The sequence below is a fragment of the Melanostigma gelatinosum genome (assembly GCF_949748355.1).
Source record: "Melanostigma gelatinosum genome assembly, chromosome: 3".
In the NCBI taxonomy this organism is placed as follows: Eukaryota; Metazoa; Chordata; class Actinopteri; order Perciformes; family Zoarcidae; genus Melanostigma; species Melanostigma gelatinosum.
In genome coordinates this window covers 7,867,399-7,878,508 of record NC_136636.1, presented here as the reverse complement: position 1 = coordinate 7,878,508, position 11,110 = coordinate 7,867,399, and positions in this window count along the sequence as shown.

Genomic DNA, 11,110 nt, shown 5'->3' with positions numbered 1-11,110 from the left:
GAGGCCTCGTGATTACAGGGGGCCATAATTCAAAAAGACAGCACCGGTTTGAGCCCCTCTGACAGCAAGCCGCTGCTGTATTTCTACATTAACTGACTATTTGTAGTCTGTGAGTGTGTACAGGGCTGAATGCCTCTGCCTGTGCTGTCTATCCCCCCCCCCCCCCTACTCTCCCAGATGTCGGACGCCAGGGCTGCCGCTTGGCAGTGGATGCAGATGCTGCCATTGACTCTTTGGTCACCGCCGCTAGCTGAAGCCCTTCACCAGCACAGTGATCTTCCTGGCAGCGGTTGCAGGTGTTGCCCTTACTGACGCTTACAAAAGCTCTTTCTCCTGCCAGCCTGTGCATCATCACACTGGTGTTGTTGTTCAGGAGAATGTTGTGCTGTGACCTCGTCAGAGACTCTGACTATTTATTTTTGTTCTTCTCCATTTTCTGACCTGCTGCACTTGTCATTTCTCTCATTTTTCTATTTTGTTATATTCGTCACTCTTTATTTTTAATCTAGAACGGTTCCCCTTATTTGGTTTTCATGCCCGAGGGGTCTTCAGGTTATTTTGAATGTTTTTCTTGCCCTCGTGAAGAGGTTGAGATATTGTTTCCATGTCGAATGCCTGCCTGTAAAATCCTTTGAGACAGTAACTGTGATGGAAACAAACTTGAAAACACTGAATCCAGCTATGTGCACAGCCAGGACCGAAGGAGAAAGGCCCTCCTACACAGAAACTGGATATGTCTTAAGAATGTATATGATGACCTACATTCGGCTCAGTAAATCCATGTCCAACACATTTACATAATTTGGCTTTTTACGTTGTTTTTCTGACTGTCGGGGTTTGAGTGAAGCCTCTAAGCATCTTGGACTGTCTTTGCGTAAAATCATTATGCACAGTAATGTTGCATTCTTCATTCCTTATGTGTTGTTGCGACAGCTGTGGCAAAGAATCATTTGAAAATATGCGAACAGCAATGTGTTTGGCATTTCTTGAAAGCAATGGGTAATAAATTTAGTTTGACATTTGTGTCGAATAAAAAAGGTTATATATTTCGTCTTACATAGAGTACACAACCAGTCAGGTCTATGCGACTAACAACATCTGAAGCTGGGGTAGAAATGGTCTGTTTGTGATGTTTGTACAGTTAATACCACATACTGCAGCATATACGTGCAAATAAAAAATTGAAAATTGAAATCTTTGAAATCTAGTCCCTACAGCCACACAATACCTCTGCTGTGGCCCTTGTTGTTGGGAATGTTGATGTTTTTTTTTCCATTCTTGTTATATGTGCTGGTTTCTTTTAGACATTGATGTGTTTTCCTCTTGAATGTTAAATGTGAAACTACACCACCATTGGCGATCACACAAGCAAACATGTCATGTTTCTCGAATGAAGCCTCAAACTCTCCCAAGGACGCTTCCTTTCCTACAGCTTACATCATAGGTTGCCACATATCCCCCAGCCCGCTGGAGGTTTACCCAAGGACAATCGTTCACACTGTCAAGGCGGCCGAGAACAGGGCAGACAGTCTGATCTCGTGGGCTTTTCTCGCATTTAGGGCCTGCTACCGACTACGCCGTTTCACAGGAGCAAAGGTGTGTCGAGGTAATGATGAGGAGATGGTTTATGGCTTTCCCCGTGGACATATTGCTATTACGATATCTAATGAGCATGTTATTGTTCCCTTGATCATGGCCCAGGGTTTCTTGTGCATTACCTCCCAGGTATACAACAATCAATTAAAAAGGACCCTTCTCTCATGGGTTTAAATTACCAGCCAGACGGATACTGCAGAGTGGAATGGTAGGATTCATAAAAAAATGGCAAAAATGATAATTTGTGGTGTCTATTGTACGATTTATCTTTGCCACTTCAAATAGAGACATCAAGAAGGCTTCTGGTCATGCTGTTATGTTGGCTTTAAAATCTTCTCTGGGATAGCTGGTTGAAGAGATTGAAGATTCCTGAACAAATGCACATGGACTTGGCAAGATGAACCTTTATTCCAAAAACATTATGCTGTTTATGTAATAAAACCACTTAACTTTGAACTAAAGTAGGCAGAACTGAAAACAGTTTGCTGCCCTGGCATTTGGTCTCCTCACCTGACAGACTGTTACTTCACTTGCCAATTAAGATGAACAGCGGGACTCTGACCATATGCTATTCAGATCACACGCTTCATCGCTCTTACATTTATACAATGAACACAAAAATGAACTGATGGGCCGATTCAGTCTGAAAAGATAAGTTACATAATACCCCGGTATCACGGTACAATCATTATTCTAAGTAATGATCTCAGAATCTTTTGGGGTTTATTTATTTCATCTTATTTCAATGCATACACATATTACAATCAATACTTTTAAGGCACAACCTATAAACCAATGTAAACATAACCTCATCAAACCGCCAATTCAAAATAAAGGAGTGCAGCCTACTCACTCCACACAATACTCGTTGTATTTGCCATTGTTTCCATCCTCTTTTGGTCTCCACAAGCTCTCTCTCTCGCTCTCTCTTTACTGTGCTGCAGTCCACTGAAATGTGCATGTACAAGTTTGGCCAATCAGGACAAACCCACCACAGCCCCACCCAGTACCAGCTGTGTAAACATCTGTGCACCTACAGATGGGATCAACATCTTTTTCTGATGAAAAAGCAACACAACAGCTAAGATGACTTACCCGCAGCGACCTTGTCTCCTGCCCAAGTCCTGCATGACATCCACTTTGCCGGCGCTGTGGCGCCTCCAGAGTGTTGAACTGATGAGCGCTTCCCCCGGTTCGGCTGGGACCTGCCTGACAAGGTTCTCCGATGGTTGTGTACGATCGCTGATGCTCTCGTTCCAGAATTTGCCAGCCCCACTGTCCCCATCATGTCCTTGTCTATAATCAGGGGGCAGAATTGTGAAGGTATAGAACTTTTTTAAATGATTTAAAAAGTTTAATTTCATGGGGACACATCTCCTTACATGATAAAACGTATCCTTACGTCAGTCACTCACTTTCACTACTACTAACCCTGCAGAGAATGTGACAGGCATCCCCAATTGGGTTTTCTTGCGAGCAACTAAGCTAACAGGTACATGTTGTATAGGCTAGCTAAGAAAACAACCTTAATTATTTTAATGGAAACAATTGTTTTATCATAGAAGCCATTGTGTAAAAGCCTGGACAAGAAAAACACTAAAAGTCTTCTCACCTGTCTTACTTGACCGTGTACTTGACCTCTGACCCCAATTCTGAAAATGTCAGGACCAACAAAAGTGCCCTCTAGGAAGCAAGACTGTTGATGTTAGACATCTGTAATAACAGCCCCTATCCTTCCCCACACTTTGCTCACGTTTTCTAGCTCTGTTGTCTCTCATCACAAAATTGCTGATTGTATCAACTCAGTAATAAGCTGTTAGCTGATGATTGTGTTCTCCACCCTCCTTTTGTTACAATCAGTGTATTAATTACTGCAGCTGTAATTATCAGCCCATTGTGCGTCTATAATTAGGCTGTCACTAATTCATTTTAAGAACCTCGCCCCATCAAAAGCTAATTGATTCCTCTGACTCTCACCAACCTCTTTAACTGGAAACAAAAACGTTGCCATTGCTGTGGCCGTAAACAGTCTCCCCTCCCCATCCGTTCTGCGGCTCCACAGTGACGACAGCCTCCATTTTGCTCCGAGCTCAGCTCTCACTTTCAGTGACCCAGAAATATTTCCAGGCAGCTCAGCAGCCTGATAGGCAGCTTTGTTTAAGCTGGCCTTGCACCACCATCACCACAGAGGTTGATGAAGGATGTTCGTACTCATTGGAAGCACACGTCAGCAGCAACGTCTGGATCATCGGTCGCTTCGATGTCACGAAGGGTCCCTTAAAATGAACATCATTGGTTGTCACTAATCTGCTGCCGTAGTGTGATTTCTCTATATGAGATTCTCAGTCTGATTCTGTGACTCTGCAAATGGAGGTGAGCTGTGATGCAGACTTTATAGTCTGCTATGTGCTTTACTTAACTGGCAGTGTGCATGTTTCTATGAGGACGATAGCTTCGATGGAGCCTCTCTGTATGAGCACAGTTCTCGTTAATGAGTCTGGCTATAGCCAGTTAGGGAAATGAAGCAGATGCTTAATTTTCTCTTTCTCCTCTCCTCAGTGGATTGGCTGACTTTGGGATATTACACCCAAATTAGCGCTGTGAAGTGACAGTTTTTTTCTCTCCATTAGCACAGTGTCAAGTGTGAATCAAAGCCTCTACAAAATCCCCTCTCAGTTTTACTCAGATACACCCATCCTTACACATGGTCTCCTTAATCCAAAAGTCATTTGACCTTTGGCAGGAGGTGTGATTTATTCTGGAGCTACTTAATGCACATTCCTACTACCAAGCTAACCTCTGTGTGTACTGAGCCAGCAGCACTAGTGGCCCTAAAGGGCCGTGGTGCAGATATCCTTGTCATGTAACACCTAAAGACAGTCAAAGGTCAAGTACTGAAGGAACAGAAGGGCCACAGATGGAACTGCACCAACTGGCCCTGCTCTGCCTCTGTGCTGTCACATCACACCTAGCCCCGACCACCCCACCAGCTCACTCTCACCCCCCTGGGGGGCCGGACCAGCTTCCTCTCACACACACACACACACACACAGGACCATACATGCACTGCTGGCTACACAGTGGCACATGTAGGAAAGTGCACACACCCTGAGAGGATTAATGAGGGGGAACATGCTTTTCAGTCAGATTCTGAGGAGTTTAAGTGGAGGTCTGCTGAGGGTGTCCACAATGACCCCCAGACAGGATGGAGGGCAAGGAGGTAGAGCAGGTGGTCAGAGGTCTGGATAGCATTATAGCATGGCATCACTCTCTCTCTCTCTCTCTCTCTTTCTCTTTCTCTCCCTCTCTCTTTCTCTCTGTGTCTACTACTCTCTCATACATAGGGATATATATTTCCCTCTTTGCTAATGTCAAGCCCATGGCTTTCTGCCAATATGAAATGCGGTGCATTAGTACACTTGTCTCGAGGACATTCATGTGGGATCAAGGGAAAAAATATGATTTATTAAACCAACAATCTTTTGCTTCCACACTGGACAAGTACTGTTGACAGAGTCAAAAGATTGTATCTGTAACAAACATAACAAAAGATGCAACAGCTGTGAAACACTCATTATAGCTGGATCATTTAGAACAGATCCCTCACTAAGTTTTAGGTTTTCTGCAGTTTGCATAATTCCATAGTGATTAGTCAGCTGTCCAAACTGTGGTCAGTCCAAAACATCTCTGAGGACACGGGTCTCTGTGCACGAGGTCCCGGATGTAAATCAATGATAGATTACCGCTGGCTGACTAACTGACATGGAGCTTGTCCCACACTCTCTTCTTGAAGAGTAGTCTGGACTACATGTGTCAAGTGCATTTATCATCAGCAGAGGGCTTAAGCTATAAACAGGCAACATCATTACCAAGTCCACTTACATTTGGGTTCAAGGTCTCACTGCAGACAGAGAAAGGCACTCACACAAGGGCACCCGAACAAACACATACGCGCAGTTGTCCAGTGAAAGAAACCTTGACTACACGAAGACTAAGACTGTTGGAGAATTGCAAACTGCAGATGAAGCTAAAGTGTTGCTACAAGTATGAAGTTGTCTTCCCCTAAGAGAGCTGATCACAATAGTGAGCAAGTAGAAATATTATTTTCTGACATCATTTGAAGTCAACTGTTGCAGACGGGAGTCAACATGTGTATCAAGGTGTTTGGAGTAAATTGGTAGGAAGTAGGAAGTCAGTCAGTGTAACTGCGGAGCACCTCAGTGTGATGCTCTCACATCCCAGCAGCAGACCCCCTTTGGCAGGAACTACGATTTACAGCTATAACAGGTGACACCGACAGAACCGGCAGCATGGTTTGACAGGACACCACGCTGTATTACACCTCGGACTTCATCAGAGCGGAAGGTCTGGATAATGATCTGATGCACACCGATCAGGATCAGCGGCTCCGTGATTAGCACTGACAGCCTGATGACAAGAGTGCTGTGGAGGCAAACGCTGTGGTGAGAGACTCTGTGAAAGAGAGAGGGTGAGTTAGGTAGACACAGAGAGAGAGTGAAGAGAAAGGAGAGGATACAGTTTGTAACAAGAATAGCTCCCATAACAAAGTGTGACATGGAAACATCTTGATCAATGAGAAAAAGTCAGACAAAGGGTGATTGGGAGAGATGTAACGTGGCAAACACAAACGTCCATTACAGCAGAACACATAATCAATATGCCCTTTATAGAGCTTGCAAACAGTGAGACATTTCCTGGTGCTTGATAATGCCACCAAAATTATTTCCCCCCCCCCAGCTCCCTTGTTTTTTTTAATCTCCAGTCCCTCTCCTGCTTTTCCCGTCTCATACACCCTTGCCATGACAATATGTCACGCAATGGATATAATTGCAATAATGCAATTTGGTTCGGAGGCGGATTGAGAGAATAATTGGACTCAACCCCAACGAAGTGACAGGCTAATGATTTAGCATGGCCGCTGGCTATTGTGAGAAGCGAGCGCTTTCAATGCTACTGAGCTAATTTCCTCTGATGATGGTCTTAGCGCGTTGTCTTTGTGTCGGCACAGAGGAGCGTATGGCCATGAGGCGGACAGCTAGATGATGTAACCCACCCACCCAGTGCCAAACAAACATATGTCTCTTGTCTGTGAGAAGCCACCCACTGTGCTCAGTTACTTCATGCAAAAAACGGGCCTCATTTGAACTAAAGATAAAGCAAATCCCGGAGCAAGACAAAGTCCAGAAAAAGGGCCATTCATTTTCCCCAAACACACGAGCTCTGTAGGAAACCAAAGAGAGTTGCCAAGAGGAGGGAAAGCATTAGCATAGCCATCGTAGACAATAAGTCTCATGGTCAGGCAAAACTAGGACTTCAAATTACTGCTGCAACTGCACTTAGTTGGGTATGTAGAAATATGTGAATGTGCATGACTTTGAAGTAGAAATGATTCTGATGTCGTACTGTACAATATGCAAGTGGAATCTTTATTTCTTGATTTATTCTGATAAGAAATAACAACAAAAACAGGCAATATACCGTCTCAGCACCTCACGGTATAGCTGTACGACTTTGCATTTGATTTGCATCTGAATGGAGCGAGCGCCCATCACTTACACAGCACTAACAAGGCAGCAGCATTTGCGGTGACCGGTGTCGAGAAGTATCACATCCTGTATACCTCTTCTGTTTGATGAGACCAGAATAAAGACTTCAAGACATTTTCTCCTGCTTCTGCAAAGTACAACTCAATTGAAACAACCACGAGATGATCTTGTTCCTCAGTTTGCGGACATGACGCGAATGCAAAGTGGGCAAAGTCAAAAGAGCCTGCGAAACAGTGCGCGCTTGTGTGCATGTGTGTATCTGCACACATGTTTGTTGGCAGACTCTAAGGCTTGAAAGCAGGCTGGTGAATTTATTTATATCAGCTCGTTTTATGAACCCTGCAGCTGGTGAGATGAAAGGGTTACCACAGCATAGGCAACGTGTGTGCATAGTACGTGTGTGTGTGTGTGTGTGTGTGTGTGTGTGTGTGTGTGTGTGTGTGTGTGTGTGTGTGTGTGTGTGTGTGTGTGAGGGCGGATTATTAATGTCTTTAATCTAGGTAAATTGGGGAAATCTCACACACTTAAATTAGTTGTTTTCTGACATTCTGTGCCAGGGGCAGGCAGAATGAAATGTTTCCTCTCTCTACCCTTTCACCGGCACACTATCTCTCGCTATCCCCTTCCCTGTTTGTTTCCCTCTTCTTTTTCTTGCGTGGTTTCTCCTTCCTCTCTCCCATTCTATCGTTTTTGTCACTTTTATTTCTCTCTCTTGCTCTTTGCGGCCATCTGCTCTTTTGTTCCTCTCTGGCTATGTTGTTGTCACGCTGGCATGATGGCTTACCCACTATTTCACACAGGAAAACATGACAAAGCGGGAGCATAGAGAGAGGCTGAAAAGGAACGGAAGCAGATAGGAAAAACTATACCTGGCACGCATAGAATGACCACGGCTGGGCGAGGTGAGGGCTCAAGAAAAAGACAGAAGCATTTATAAAGGTTAGCACCAGGAAAGCCTTTCTCTCTCGCCCTCCGCTCACTCCGCCTCAGCCAGAATCAATGCTCCAAAATCCCCCAAAGCCAGATCCTCTTACATCCTATCAATTATTCAACCTGCCTCTTTTGTACAACCACTCCTGTTTACAAGGACTGCCTGGGTAGCTTGTCGTCTGGGCTGAGGTCTAAGGGCACGGCATCTGGCTGCCAGTCCCGGCAGGTGTGCAGCCACGCTCTGAAAATATGTGTCTGAATGTCAGCCTGCTCAATAGCACCAGCGGGGTAGCTGGCAGACAGAAACTACAAGTGTAATTTCTCAATGCATGCCTTCGATATGTAAGGAGACATGGTTCCAGCCCCTGGAATCTTTGCTTTTCCTGACCATAAATGAACCTAAGCCCAAACATCACTGCAGTGGGGGAAACACAATTCTAACGGGAGGCACACATTATTCAAAAAGAAAACAGATTTTGGCTCGGTGCATTTTCGTTAAATTGGGTTAAAATGATCACCATTATTATACGATCATAAATAGTATTTATGATCCCTCTTTGAGGTTTCTGCAGTGTGCCACCAGTTTATTGGAATATTTTGCCCTCATGTCATTTTTCAGCTTTATCACTGTAATTTATACACTCTGACAGACCGTCACCAGCCTCCATTTAAACTATCGCTGGCAGACCAACCAGTTCTCCTGTACTAAATACTATTTATGATAGTATAATAATGGTGATCATTTTAACCCAATTTAACGAAAATGCACCGAGCCAAAATCTGTTTTCTTTTTGAATAATGTGTGCCTCCCGTTAGAATTGTGTTCCCCCCACTGCAGTGATGTTTGGGCTTAGGTTCATTTATGGTCAGGAAAAGCAAAGATAAACAATTGGGGTTCGGGATGAAGTGTAAATTCAGGGCGACAGGGAAGCCGACTTCGACACAAAGACAGGTTTGACTTTGGCTCTCTGTTGGAGCTGTAGTTGTTGAAAGCTAACTACAAGACGAGGAAAAGCATTAACATAACCACCGCAGCGTGACAATCACAACACGTTTCTGATTTTAAAATGACAAGGCACTCAAGTTTCACGACAGCAGCAGATGTCCATTTAGCTGAGAATGTGGATGGAGAACCACAGGAACATATTTCAGCTTTGCAGAAACATGAATGAAAGAAAAAAAATGCTGTTGGGAACAGAAGCTATAGCTCTTCGAGGGGACAGGAGTATGGCTCGCAATCGTACAACCATATTTTAAAACTTGTAAGGTCTCTGCTTTTAATGATTTTAAATCTGAAGCAGCCGGCCCAATGAAGAGAATGGAACTAATGGCTTCTGTGTTAGATCCTCCCTTGTTGTGTCTCATCACTCTCTCCATACCTCACCGAACAGGGAAAACAAACCATTCATTTGGTAAATAAGGAAGGAGTAGCACATCATAATTAACTATGAATAATGCATGCCACTTAGCTGTTGTTGTCATTGGCGCAAACCCTTGTTTATCTGACAGTAAAATTCATATTACGTCTCATCTTCGTGTGAATTCTCTTTGTTGCGTGTGTTCTCACATGTCAAGGAGCTCGCTACGTGTTTGACAGCAATACAGTGTGACAGTAAAGTGAAGTAAATATCTTCAAATTAGAAACAGGCTTTAAATAGCACTGTTATCATACAATATTCACCAGTACCACAGGCCACGCACCACACGATGGTGTCTATAGTCCTATCAGTGGCAGCATGCAATGCCTTTCTCCTGCAAGCACTTGTCAGAAACTCATCATGTTGTCATGTGTATATGTCTGTAATCTTATAGCTTCAGTGGGCAAAATTACACATCTGTCACTTCTGTCGGCGTGTGCAGCACACACCGTATAATACAATGGAGGGATTGTGTATTCAAATGTATGTGTCTGGTGTCTGCCGTCTACATTATCAGTGTTATTGTACATTCAGGTCTTGATTTTTTTTGTTGCATGTTGGAGCATAAAGGTAGACAAAATTTCCCAGATATGAATTGCTGACATCGGCCATTTAGTTATTCACACCCTCTTGTGCGAACAGTACTACAGCAAACACACACACACACACACACACACACACACACACACACACACACACACACACACACACACACACATACTGTATCATACACAAATACATGTAAGTGCTCTATACAAACGACACAATGGTCGCTGACAGTTAATATTCATGAATGTAGTACCTGCACTGTTCCAAACACACATGCACGTGCACACCGCGGGGCTCCTCTGTTATCAGGGCTGCTCACATTAACAGAGACACATGCATTGCCAAGACTAACAGGCTACGGCCATGGTAATGCAGCCCGTTAGTCTAACAGGCTCAGGTCAACGGAGCCTCCAGTGGCTAATTGCTTCAGAGAGATAAGTGAGTTTGACGACGCAGCAAGGAACGGCTCAGCGAGAGGAAAAAGTGAGGGAGGAGGAGATGTTAATGAACCCCCCCCCCCCCCCCCCCTGTTCACTCCACCGTCAATATCGGCCCGTTGCAGGCCTGCCGCAAACTGAATATTAAACACAGTTTTGATTGTCTGCTGTTTTTTTATTGTTTGTTTGCTTGATTTCATTGAATTTAAATGGGCTGTGTTGTGGTGTTATTGTCACATATGCTATGCTGGGTAAGAGAGTGGCGCGAATGCAATTAATCCCCAAACCATCACCTGACGGCTAGCCAGCTATGGTAGCCAACAAATACACGTGACCATGTTGCACTAATCTAACGCGCTGCACCAGAATACTGAGTGAACGGGACTGACTGCATGATCGCATGTCTTAATGCTTAGATGGAGGTTTAATCATGTCTTTTTTTTGTTTTTGCTTTTAGAGCTTTTGTGCACACATTTGAGTAATTACATGTCACGGGTACCGCGCTAAAAAGATTTGATCTATTGAAGGAAACATTTTGGCTTGAGTTGATTTGTTCTCTCTGAAGTAACAAGACCAGTGACATGCCATCCGGCACTGATTACACTGATCTTCC